Genomic DNA, 14,178 nt, shown 5'->3' with positions numbered 1-14,178 from the left:
TACTGAATATAAATATACTCCCAAAATCCGGTGTCACTGAGTACATGAGCATCTATACATCACAAGTCTGAAAAACACAGTCTATAATAGTCTGAGATCAAATACAGAAAACAAGGGATAGGGAAGGAGAGACAAGGTCTGCGAAACTCGCCAGGTACCTTGGAGTCTCCGAAAAATCAACTGTGCGATAAAATCAACACCCGATGTGTCCGGTATCACCTGAATATGCACACGAAGTACAGGATGTAGTATGAGTACAACCAACTCAGTAAGTAACAATAATAAATAAAGAACTGAAAGTAGTGACAAGCTTCACAGCTAAGTCCAAATACAGTAATTTGCAACATGAAAAGGTAGGAATTTTTTCAAGTTCAACATTTAAAATTCCACAGAAATTTCATATCAAATTTGACTGAAACGAAAATAATATTTTTCATAGTTTTCCAAAACAGTGATATATGATAGCTGAAATGCAACAACAATGGAATCAATGCATCCTCTCGGTCCTCCCATTCATTCCATCCTCACAGTCACTCTATCCTCACATTCACCCATTCCTCTCATTCACTCATTCCTCTCAATCACTCAGCACTCAGTAGGTACCTGCACTCACTAGGTGTGTGTACAGACTCCGGAGGGGCTCCTTCAGCCCAAGCGTTATATCAATCCAATCATGGCATATAACAATGAACATGCTGCGGCGTGCACGCCCACACGTCCGTCACCTAGCATGTGCGTCACCTCAAAACCAATCACATAACACATAATTCGGGGTTTCATACCCTTAAGACCAAATTTAGAACTATTACTTACCTCAAACCGTGTAATGTTTTATTCAGCAATGCCTTTGCCTCACGAATCAACCTCCAATGCCTCGAATCTATCCACAAATAATGTGATTCCGTCAATAAAAATTATAGGAATTAATTCCAAATAAAATAAAAATTTTCTATCAAAATACAAAATTTCACCCAAAAATCGCCCGTGGGACCCACGTCTCAGAACCTAACAAAAGTTACAAAATTCGAAAGCCCATTCTGCCTAGGCATTCCTTCTTCGCGAACGCGACAGGTCCCTCGCGTTTGCGAAACACAAAAATGTGTTGTCCAAATATTGCCCTTCGCGAACGCAAAGGCAAAAATCTTTACCGGCTATTTTCCCTTTCGCAAACGCGATACCCCATCGCGAATGCGATGAACAACCTTGCCTGCCCACAGATCCTCTTTGCGAACGCGAGACCCCTCTCGCAAATGCAAAGAGAAAATCTTGCCTACCTCAAGTTCCTCTTCGCGAATGCGAGACCCCTCTCGCGAACGCGAAGAAGGAAACCAGACACAGGCATCACAAAATTCCAGCCAAGTTCCAAGTTCAAAATTCATTCCGTTAACCATCCGAAACTCACCTGAGACCCCCGGGACCTCAACCAAACATACCATCAAGACCCAAAACATCATAAGAACTTAGTCTAATCCTCAAATCACCTCAAATAATGCTAAAACCACGAATCATACCAAAATTCAAGCCTAATGAAACTAAGAACTTTCAACTTCTACATTCAACGCCGAAACTTATCAAATCAAGTCTGATTGACCTCAAATTTTGCACACAAGTCATAAATGACATAACAGACCTGTTCCAATTTCTAGAATCGGATTTTGACCCCGATATCAAAAAGTTAACTCCCCGGTCAAACTTCCCAAAAATTCAACTTTCGCCATTTCAAGCCTAATTTAAGTACGGACCTCCAAATCACAATCCGGACATGCTCCTAAGTCCGAAATCACCCAACGGAGCTAACGGAGCCATCAAAATTCAAATTTGGGATTGTTTACACATAAGTCAATATTCGGTCAACTTTTCTAACTTAAGTTTTCAATTATAAGACTAAATGTCTCAATTCACTCTGAAATTCTTACGGACCCAAACCAACTAACCCGGTAAGTCATAAGACAACTGTAAAACATAAATTGAGCAGTAAATGGGGGAACGGGGTTATAATAGTCAAAACAACCGGCCGAGTCGTTACATTCTCCCCCTCTTAAACAAACGTTCATCCTCAAATGGGTTTAGAATCATACCTGGAGTCTCAAATAGGTGTGGATGTTTGCTCCGCAACTCTCCCTCAATCTCCCAGGTAGCCTCTCCAACTGGCTGGCCTCTCCACTGTACCTTCACTAACGCTATGTTCTTTGACCTCAGCTTTCGAACCTACTGGTCAAAAATAGCTACCGGCTCCACATCATACGTCAAATTACCGTCTAGCTGCACGGTACTGAAATCCAAAATATGAGACGGATCTCTAACATACTTCTGGAGCATGGATACATGGAACACTGGATGAACACCTAATAGACTAGGTGGTAAAGCAAGTTCATAAGCCACTTCTCCAACCTTCTTAAGTATCTCAAAAGGCCCAATATACCGAGGGCTCAATTTGCCCTTCTTCCCGAACCTCAACACACCTTTCATGGGTGAAATCTTGAGCAGAACCTTCTCCCCAACCATGTAAGAACCATCACAGACCTTCCTGTCGGCATAACTCTTCTGTCTAGACTGCGTCGAAGCTGCTCCTGAATCAATTTAACCTTCTCCAAAGCATCCTGAACCAAGTCAGTACCCAATAGACTAGCCTAACCTGGCTCAAACCATCCCATTGGAGACCGGCACCATCTCCCATACAAAGCCTCATACTGAGCCATCTGAATGCTCGATTGGTAGCTATTATTGTAAGTAAACTCCACGAATGGCAGAAACTGATCCCAAGAATCCCCAAAATCTATTACACAAGCGCGTGGCATATCATCCAATATCTGAATAGTGCACTCAGACTGTCCGTCTGTCTGAGGGTGAAATGTTGTACTCAACTGAACCTGTGTGCCCAATTCTCGCTGCACTGCTTTCCAAAATTGTGATATAAACTATGTGCCCCAATCTGAAAGGATGGACACTGGCACACCGTGTAGCGAACAATCTTGCGGATACAAATTTCAGCCAACCGCTCCAAAGAATAATTAGTACCAAGTGGAATAAAATGAGCGAATTTGGTCAACCGATCTACAATCACCCAAATAGCATCAAACTTCCTCAAGGTCCGCGGGAGCCCAACTATGAAATCCATGGTAATACGCTCACATTTCCACTCCTGAATTTCAATTCTCTGAAACAATCCTCCCGGTCTCTGATGTTCGTACTTTACATGTTGACAATTTAAACACCGAGCTACAAACCCAACTATATCTTTCTTCATTTGCCTCCACCAAATAGTGCTGCCTCAAATCCTGATATATCTTCGTGGCACCTAGATGAATGAAGTACCGCGAATTGTGAGCTTCCTGGAGAATCAACTCACATAAACCATCTAATTAGGCACACATAGCCTACCTTGCATCCATAATACACCATCATCTCTAATAGTGACTTCCTTTGCATCACCGTGCTGAATCGTGTCCTTAAAGACAAGCATATGGGGGTCATCATACTGATGTTCTCTAATATGATCATAAAGAGAATACTGAGAAATCACACAAGCCAAAACTCGACTCGGCTAGGAAGTATCCAATCTTACAAACTGGTTGGCCAAGGCCTGAACATCCAAGGCTAAAGGCCTCTCTGCTACCGGTAAGTATGCTAACCTGCCCAAACTCTCCGCCTTACGACACAAGGCATCGGCCACCATATTGGCCTTTCTGGGATGATAGAGAATGGTGATATCATAATCCTTAAGCAACTCCAACCACCTCCGCTGCCGCAAATTAAGATCCTTCTGTTTAAACAGATACTGTAGACTCCGGTGATCGATATAAACCTCACAATGGACACCGTACAAATAATGTCGCCAAATCTTCAAGGCATAAAGAATAGCTGCTAACTCAAGGTCGTGGACCGGATAATTCTTCTCATGTACCTTTAACTGTCTTGACGCATATGCAATCACCCTGCTGTCTTGCATCAACACTGCACCGAGACCAATATGCGACGTGTCACAATATACAGTATAAGACCCTGAACCTGTAGGCAACACCAGTATTGGGCCTGTAGTCAAAGCTATCTTAAGCTTCTAAAAGCTCTATTAACATTCATCTAACCACCTGAACGGAGTACCATTCTGGGTCAATTTAGTCAAAGGCGATACAATAGACGAGAAACCCTCCACAAAGCGACGATAATACTCGGCCAAGCCGAGAAAACTCTAAATCTCAGTAGCTGAAGATGGCTTGGGCCAACTTTGAACTGCCTTTATTTTCTTCGGATCCACCTTAATTCCTTCACTGGACACTATGTGCCCCAAGAATGCCACCGAACTGAGCCAGAACTCACACAAGAAAATTTGGCATAAAGTCTCTCCTCTCCCAGCCTCTGTAATACAATACCCAAGTGTTGTGCATGCTCCTCTTGGCTACGTGAGTACACCATGATATCGTCAATAAATACTACGATGAATGAATCAAGATACGGCTGGAATACGCTATTCATCAAGTGCATAAATACTGCTGGGGCATTGGTTAGCCCAAAAGACATCACGAGAAATTCATAGTGGCCATAACGAGTCCTGAATACCGACTTTAGAATATCTGAATCCCGAATTTTCAACTGGTGATACCCAGATCTCAAATCAATTTTGAAGAATACCCTCGCTCCCTGAAGTTGTTCAAATAAATCATCAATACGCGGCAAAGGATATTTATTCTTGATTGTAAATTTGTTCAGTTGCTTGTAATCAATGCACATCTGCATAGTACCATCTTTCTTTTTCACAAACAAAACCGATGCACCCTAAGGTGACACACTAGCCTAATAAACCCCTTATCAAGGAGTTCATGAAGTTGCTCTTTCAATTCTTTCAATTCAGCTGATGCCATACGATACAGAGAAATAGAAATGGGCTGAGTGCCCGGCACCAAGTCAATATCGAAATCAATATCCATGTCGGGTGGCATACCCGGCAGGTTTGTAGGAAATATATCCGGAAAGTCTCGTACTACCGGTACTGAATCAATAGTAGGAGTATCTGCATAAACATTTCTCACAAAGGCCAAAAATGACAAACACCCCTTCCCCACCATACGTTGGGCCTTCAAATAAGAACTTACCCTGCTGGGAACATAATCTAGAGAACCTCTCTATTCGACCTTTGGCAACCCCGGCATTGCCAACGTCATGGTTTTTGCATGTCAGTCCAGAATAACATGACATGGGGACAACCAATCCATACCCAGGATTACATCAAAATCAACCATATTGAACAATAAGAGATCAACTCTAGTCTCCAGTCCCTCAATAGTTACCACACATGACCGATACACATGGTCCACAATAATAGTATCGCCAATCGGTGTAGATACACGAACAAGGAAACTAAGGACTCATGGGGCATATCCAGATAAGGAGTAAAGTACGATGATACATACGAATAAGTAGAACCAAGGTCAAATAATATAGAAGCCTTCCTATGGCACACTAAGACAATACATGTGATCACTGCATCTAAGGCAACAACATCTGGCCTGGTAGGAAAAGCATAGAATCGGGCCTGACCGCCCCCTAATCAGCCTCCCCCTCTTGAGCGACCCCTAGCTGACTGAGACTCACCCCGAGCTGGCTAGGCGGGTGTCGAAGTAACTGGTGATGAAGTTGTAGTCTGACTCCTCTACTGCACTGGACCTCTCAGGTGATAAGGACACTACCTCCACATATGCCCAAATTCTTTGCACTCAAAGCAGCTCCCGGGTACTGTGGTGGCGCGGACTGAATCGGGCTCGAGAACCAGAATAACAGCTAGAAGCACCCGGTGCAAATGAACCCTGAACTGAAGGGGTACGGGACGAACTCTAGTCTGGAAGGGCACTGAGAGATGGCTGACCCTGATGAGAACTATATGAACCATGGCTGGATGATGCACCACAGTGAACTGGACGACCCGTCTGAGCGTGTCTGTAAGAAAGATCCATGTCGCAGTAAAATTGACCCATGAAGGAACAACACTGAAACCACCCGGTCCATGAGGCCTCTTGGCCTCCCTCTCTCCACGCTCATGGCTATGAACCATCTCTATCTGGCGAGCAATGTCAACCACCTTGTCAAAAGTAGCACCAGATACTCTCTCCCTAGTCATAAGTAACCGCAACTGATATGTGAGGCCATCAATGAACCTCCTAATTCTCTCCCTATCAGTGGGAACCAACCAAACTGTGTGATGTGCCAACTCAAAAAATCTCATCTCGTACAACATCACTGACATGCCATCCTGACGTAACTGCTCAAACTATCTGCGCAACTCCTCTCTACGAGACTGTGGCACAAACTTCTCCAAAAATAGAACGGATAACTCCTGCCATATAAGTGGTGCACACTGATCGTCTTGCACCTTTCATAAGCCTACCACCATATGAAGGCAGCCCCAGAAAACTGAAAAGTAGTGAACGAGACCCCACTGGTCTCCAGAATACCTGTTGTCTGAAGCATCCGCTGACACTTATCCAAAAAACCCTAAGCATCCTCTGACTCAACACCGCTAAATGATGGAGGTCGAAGCCTCCCAAATCTCTCAAGTCTCCTCTGCTCATCATCTGCCATAACGGGGACTACCGGGTCCTGAGCAGCTATAACCGGCTGGGCTGGTAGTGCCCCCGGTATCTGAAGTCCCTACACTACCCGATCTGGAGTACGGGCAATAGGGGTATGAGTACCTCCCCCGGCCTGAGAAGTGGCAGGTGCGGCCTGAGCCGAAACCACCTGAGCAAGACCAGTGCAGACTGTCAATATATGTGCTAGTGCCTCCTGAAGGCCTAGAATCACAATAGGTGCAGCTGGTGCCTGAGCTGGTCCTGTCGGCTCAGCTATATCTGGAATCTGCTCCTGAGATGGAGCAACTGGTGGTGCTACAGGTGCTGCTCCAACTGTTGTACGAGCTACACCTCGACCTCTACCTCGACCCCGGCCTCTACCATATCCTTGGCCTCTTGCGTCTCTAAATGGTGGCACTGGTGGCTGACCGTCCGACCCGATAGTACGTGTCATCACCATCTGTGAGAGAATAGAATAACAGAAATTTAGTTTTCATAATCAACAAATTCGCACGACAAAGTACAAGAAAGTAAAATTTTCCTAAGGGTTCGACAGTCTTTCGAAGATAAGTACAGACGTCTCTGTACCGATCCGCAAGACTCTAATAAATCTACTCATAACTTGTGAGACCTATGTAACCTAGGATTTGATACCAACTTGTCACGACCTAAAATTTGCATTTCGTGATCACTTCTATCTTAATACTAGGCAAGCCGACAACCTCAATAACCCATAATTTCTTTTAAATAGTAAAAACATAATGATTAGTTTTAAGGGGAATCCCATAAATACTGAATATAAATATACTCCCAAAATCTGGTGTCACTGAGTATATGAGCATCTATACATCATAAGTTTGGAAAATATGGTCTATAATAGTCTGAGACCAAATACAACAAACAAGGAGATAGGGAAGGAGAGACAAGGTCTGCGAAACTCGGCAGCTACCTCGAAATCTCTGGAAAATCAACTGTGCGAAAGAATCAATACCCGCTGTGTCCGGGATCACCTAGATCTGCACACAAAGTGCATGGTGCAGTATGAGTAGAACCAACTCAGTAAGTAATAATAATAAATAAATAAATGAAAGTAGTGACGAGCTTCACAACTAAGTCCAAATACAGTTATTTCCAACATGAAAAGGTAGGCATGCTTTCAAGTTCAACATTTAAAATTCCATAGTAATTTCATATCAAATTTGAATGAAACAGAATTAATGTCTTTTAGAGTTTTCTAAAACAGTGATATATGACAACTGAAATTCAACAATAATTGAATCAATGCATCCTTTCAGTCCTTATTCACTCCAACCTCACAGTCACTCTATCCTCACAGTCACTAATTCCTCTCATTCACTCATTCCTCTCAATCACTCAGCACTCGCACTCAGTAGGTACCTGCGCTCATTGGGAGTGTGTACAGACTCCGGAGGGGCTCCTTCAATCCAAGCGCTATATCAAGCCAATCATGGAATATAACAATGAACATGCTGCGGCGTGCAGCCCGATCCCATAAATATCCTCACAATTAGGCCCTCGACCTCACTCAGTCATCAACCTCTCCAGTCTCTCGGGCTCTCAGAAATCATGATAAGTAGCCCAAACAACAATGATATAATGCATCGATAATGAACAATAGAGACTGAGATGAAATGTGCAAATAAAATTGTGACTGAGTGAAAAACAATAATTTAGAAGATAATTCAACAAGTACACGACCTCTGTGGGTCCCAACAGTGTATACACATGGTTTAAACATGATTTATATTTTGATTTCTCTAAAATTTGGAAAATGTACTGATACCAACAGATTATTCGTCTACACAGTTCCATGGAATTGACCAAGTAACAATTCCTACAGTGCATGCCCATACGCCTGTCACCTAGCATGTGCGTCACCTCAAAATCAATCACATAACACATAATTTGGGATTACATACCCTCAAGACCAAATTTAGAACTGTTACTTACCTCAAACTATGTAATTCTTCATTCTTCAATGCATTTGCCTCGCAAATCGGCCTTCAAACGCCTCGAATCTAGTCACAAATAATATGATTTAGTGGGGCCCACATCTCAGAACTCGACAAAGTTAGAAAATCTGAAAGTCCATTCAACCACGAGTCTAACCATATCACTTTTACCTAATTCCCACATCAACTCGACCATTAAATCTTCAAATTAAATTAAGAGGGTTTTCTAAACTTTTCAAATTAATTCACCCATTAAATGTTTAAAACAACCATGGATTCAGGTAATTTAACCAATAATGTATTAAGAACATTTACCCCGTTGTTTTTCTTGAAAATCTCCCAAAACTCGCCTCTTCCCAAGCTCCAATTCGTCAAAAATGGTCCCATTTTCAGAACATAAACATTATGCTCATACATTCCTTCTCCGTGAATGTGACAGGTCCCTCGCTTTCGCGAAGCACAAAATTGTGCTGTCCAAACATTGCCTTTCGCGAACGCGAGACACAACTCGCGAACACGATGCTTTATTGGGCGAATCTTTGCAAACGCGAGCCCCCTTTCGCGAACGCGAACGCAAAATTCCTCACCAACTATTTTCCCTTTCGCGAACGCGTTACCCTATCGCGAACACGATGAACAACCTTGCCTGGCCCCAGCTCCTCTTTGCGAACACGAGACCCCTCTTGGGAACATGAAGAAGGAAACCAGACACATGTATCCGAAAATTCCAGCCAAATTTCAAGTTCAAAATTCATTTTGTTAACCATTTGAAACTCACCCGAGGCCCCCGAGACCTCACCCAAACATACCATCAAGTTCCAAAACATCATACGAACTTAGTCGAACCCTCAAATCATCTCAAACAACGGTAAAACGTTAAATCATACCCCAATTCAAGCCTAATAAAATTAAGAACTTTCAACTTCTACATTCAACGTCGAAACCTATCAAATCAAGTCCGATTGACCTCAAATTTTGCACACAAGTCATAAATGACATAACGGACCTGTTCTAATTTCCAGAATTAGATTTCGACCCCGATATCAGAAAGTCAACTCTCCGCTCAAACTTCCCCAAAAAATAACTTTCGCCATTTCAAGCCTAATTCCACTACAGAACTCCAAATCACAATTCGGACATGCTCATAAGTTTGAAATCACCCAACGGAGCTAACGGAGCTAACGGAACCAGCAAAATTCAAATATGGGATCGTTTACATGTAAGTCTACATTCGGTTAACTTTTCTAACTTAAGTTTCTAATTATGAGACTAAGTGTCTCAATTCACTCCGAAATCCTTCCGGACCCGAACCAACTAACCCGGTAAATCATAAGACAACTATCAAGCATATTTGAGTAGTAAATAGGAGAACAGGGTTATAATACTCAAAATGACTGGCCGGGTTATTACAGTAATGATATTAGTACCCTCGTTAAGGAGGAATTCACTGTCTCTATCAAACAAAATGATGGAGAATGGAACCAACCCCAATCATAACCAAGTAAAAATTATGTATCACCCTACTAACATTATCATTTGGAACATAAGGGGAGGTAATAATGAGACCTTTAGGAGAAATTTTAGGGAAATGATTGACACGTATAATCCTTGCATGGTGACACTTCTTGAGACTCGCATGGAGAGTCACATCTCCTTACTCAATGATTTTTTATTCTCTCAAATGATCGAAGTACCAACAAAGGGTTAAGCTGGAGGAATGGTTATTTTGTGGAATTCCAACGTGGTTAATGTGAATAATTTTGTCAGAAGGAACCAAGAAATTCATGCTAACATTGAGGTATGCCCTATAAATACCTCTTGGTTGTTTTCTTCAATATATGCTAGTACAAAAATAGGTAATAGAAATATTTTATGGAATAACATTGAGAATAACCGTGAAAGCTACAAAGGCCATTGGCTACTTGGAGGTGATTTCAATGATAACTTTAGTGAAAATGATAAATTTGGGGGTAACTCTATTAATCGTAGGCGTAGTTTACGATTATGGACTAGTATTAACAATTGTAACCTTATGGATTTACGGTTTAAGGAGTGTAAGTACACATGGTCAAATCATCGTTGGAAATCAAAAGGGTTAATTATAGAAAGATTAGATAGATTTTTTGTTAATAATGAGTGGATTAACGTTTTCCTTAAAGTTGTCGTGGTTCACCTGCCCAAAACCCATTCGGACCATAACCCTTTGCTTGTCCAATTAACTCCCAAAAATATTTGCTATAATGGTAAACCTTTTAGATTAGAAACCATTTGGTGCAAACACCTTGATTTTATTAATATTGTTCGAGAATGCTGGATGTCTAATGAACTAAATAGAGCCCATAGTGTTCTTAAGGAAAACCTCAGTAGTTGAAAAATTAATACCGTTGGCGACATTTTTAAAAAGAAGAAAAGACTCCTTGCGCGCCTAAATGGCATTCAATCTTCTCCAAACTATCAAAACAATTCCTTCTTAATGAATCATGAAATGCATCTCTAACTTGAATACAATGCTATTCTCAAAATGGAAGAAGACTTCCGGAAACTTCGTTCACGTATAAATTGGTGTCACGAAGGGGATGCTAATACCAAATTCTACCATATTATTGCTTCCAATAGAAAACGTCGCAACTCAATAATGTACTTCAAAAATGACAATGGGAACTGGATCACTGATGCCAAATTCATTCTTGACCATACTTTTAATTATTTTGAACAAGCCTTCACAACCTCTAAAAATCTTACAAAGAGGGATGTCTTTGAGAATCATGCCTCTAATTTTTCAAAACTAGATTTAGGAACCCTTGATAGACCTCTAGCAACTGAAGAAATCACAAACGATTTATTTTCCTTCAAACCCTTTAAGGCACCAGGGCCGGATGGGATTCGCCCTTTTTTTTTATTATCAAAAATATTGGAATATAGTTGGCAAGTCCATGAAGAATTTTTGCGACCAAGTCTTTGAAACCTAGTCCTTTCCTATTGCAACAAATGATACATACTTATGTCTCATTCCTAAAATTAATAATGCTAACCATCTGAAAAACTTTAGACCTATCGGCCTTTGCAACACTGCTTACAAAATCATTACAAAGATTATAGCCAATAGACTAAAGCCCTTGTTACCTAGATTAATTAGTCCTACCCAAACTAGCTTTATAAAGAACAGGAGAGCTTGTGATAATGCTATCATTATACAAGAACTCTTAAATAATATGCGCAACTCCAAAAGCTCTAAGTTCAATATATTTTTAAAAATAGACCTTGAAAAGGATTTCTATAAATTGGAATGTGATTTTATTCATAAAACCCTCAATTTCTTTAAATTCTCTCCTAAAATATCCAAACTCATAATGCATTGTATTAGTACTAGCAATATTGGAGTCCTTATTAACGGTACTAAGACAAACTACTTCAGTCCTAGTAGAAGTATTCTCCAAGGCGATCCTATGTCTCCATATATATATATATATATATTTATCTTATGTATGGAACTTCTCTCAAGGCTTATTAACAATCAACTTGATACCATGCTCTGGGATCCTGTTAAAATTAGTCATAAAGGTCCAAGTTTCTCCCATCTCTTCTTTGCAGATGATCTCACTCTAATTGGAAAGGCTAAATTACAAAACGGGTCTTTGTATTAAGCGTTTCTTAAACCTCTTTACAGAAGAATCTGGTATGTCCATAAACTATGTGAAATCCAGACTAATCTTCTCTAAAAAAAAAATGCCCCGCAAACATCACTTCTTACTTTGCCAACTTATTCGGCATGAAATTAAGCTTCGAGTTTGGAAAGTATCTTGGTTTCCCCATATTAAACCATAAACCTAAACCCAAAGACTTCCAGTTTGTCATTGACCAAATGCGTATGAGACTATCCCATTAGAAATCTAATTTCCTCAATATAGCGGGTAGAAAATTCTTGTCCAGAAGATGAGCGTAGCTGAAATGAGGATGCAGAGATAGATGTGTGGACATACCAGGAAAGACAAGTGTCACGACCCAAAATCCAACTAGTCGTGATGGCACCTAACCCAACCCGCTAGGTAAGCCAACTAATACCTATCCGATTCCAATAATATTTAATTAACTCTAATGCACTCGCCAAGGATCGGTAGTATAAATCATGAGCTTCAAAGATTAGAATTTACGAGCTAGTATGAAATAAATACATCATCTGTTCGAAATGTACATAAACAGATTTTTTTTATAAATCTATGGCTACCATGAACAAGAGGCAGCTATGACCGGAACACAGGTACATCTTCAAATCAAGATCCCGTCGATCACAATAACATCAACATCCAATATCTCCATGCACGGTGCAGAAGTATAATATGAGTACAACCGACCCCTTGCACTCAATAAATAACAAATCTAACTTTAGGTTGAAAGTAGTGACGAGCTGGAACAAAGGTTAGGGTCCAGCACCAATAGCCAACGACAATTCATACCAACATAATAGAAGTAATAAAAGAAGTAGCTCAGAGATAAAATGCTCAGCTCATTCACAGCTCCAGAAAAATAGGCCTGCTTTTCAAGTATATCAGTGAAAACCCGAATCTTTTTACCGAAATCACCAAAATATGAGTACGTTTTGTAAAACTGATTTATCCCAAAAACGTTTCAACAACAGATAGGATGTTTCATTTTCAAATGGCATGAGAAAAATACATCTATATGCCTACATGTCAGTGAGTATGTGAAGTCATGAATGACGCAATATCATACAACATGAGGAAAAATACATCTCTATGCCTGTATGTCATGTCAATGCGATGTAACTCAGTAATAAAACCATAGGCATACTCTCAGAGTATCAATTCATTCAGTCCTTACAGTCACTCAGTCCTCATAGTCATTCAGTCCTCACAGTTACTCAGTCCTCACAGTCACTCAATCCTCCCAATCGCTTGGCACTCGACACTCGCACTCAGTAGGTACCTGCGCTCATTGGGGGTGTGTACAGACTTCGTAAGGGTTCCTTCAGCTAGAGTGCCATTATCTGCACGGACAACTCACATGCTATAGTATCAATATCAGGATCCGCACGGACAACTCACCTACTATAGTATCAATATCTAAATCTGCACGGACAACTCACGTGATTCATGAACAACTCACATGCTATTGTATTAATATCTGGATCCGCTCGGATAACTCACGTGTTGCACCGACAACTCACGTGCTATAATAAGCCAATCTGGCCTGCTATGACGTGCAACCCGATCCCATAATTATCCTCACAATCAAGCCCTCGGCCTCACTCAGTCATTAATCTCTCCAGTCTCTCGGGCTTACAATGTCATAAAAACTAGCCCAAAATGATGATATGCTGTATCAATAAATAACAACAGAGACTGAGATATGATATACATTGAATGAATATGACTGAGTATGAAATTACAGTTTAAACATATAATTCGACAGTAGAAATGACCTCAGTGGGTCCCAATAATACCAACATTTGCCTAAGCATGATTTCTAACATGAGTCACAACTCAGTTTCTCTAACACATAAAAATACATGGAAGAATACAAGTTAATTGACTAAACAGCTATACGGAATCAGCTGAGTCTCAATTTCTATGGTGCACCCCCACATGCCCGTCTCCTAGCATGTGCGTCACCTCCAAACAATT

This window comes from Nicotiana tomentosiformis, chromosome 6 (assembly GCF_000390325.3).
Source record: "Nicotiana tomentosiformis chromosome 6, ASM39032v3, whole genome shotgun sequence".
Taxonomy (NCBI): domain Eukaryota; kingdom Viridiplantae; phylum Streptophyta; class Magnoliopsida; order Solanales; family Solanaceae; genus Nicotiana; species Nicotiana tomentosiformis.
The sequence above is the reverse complement of the archived record's forward strand: the minus strand, read 5'-3'. Positions refer to the sequence as shown.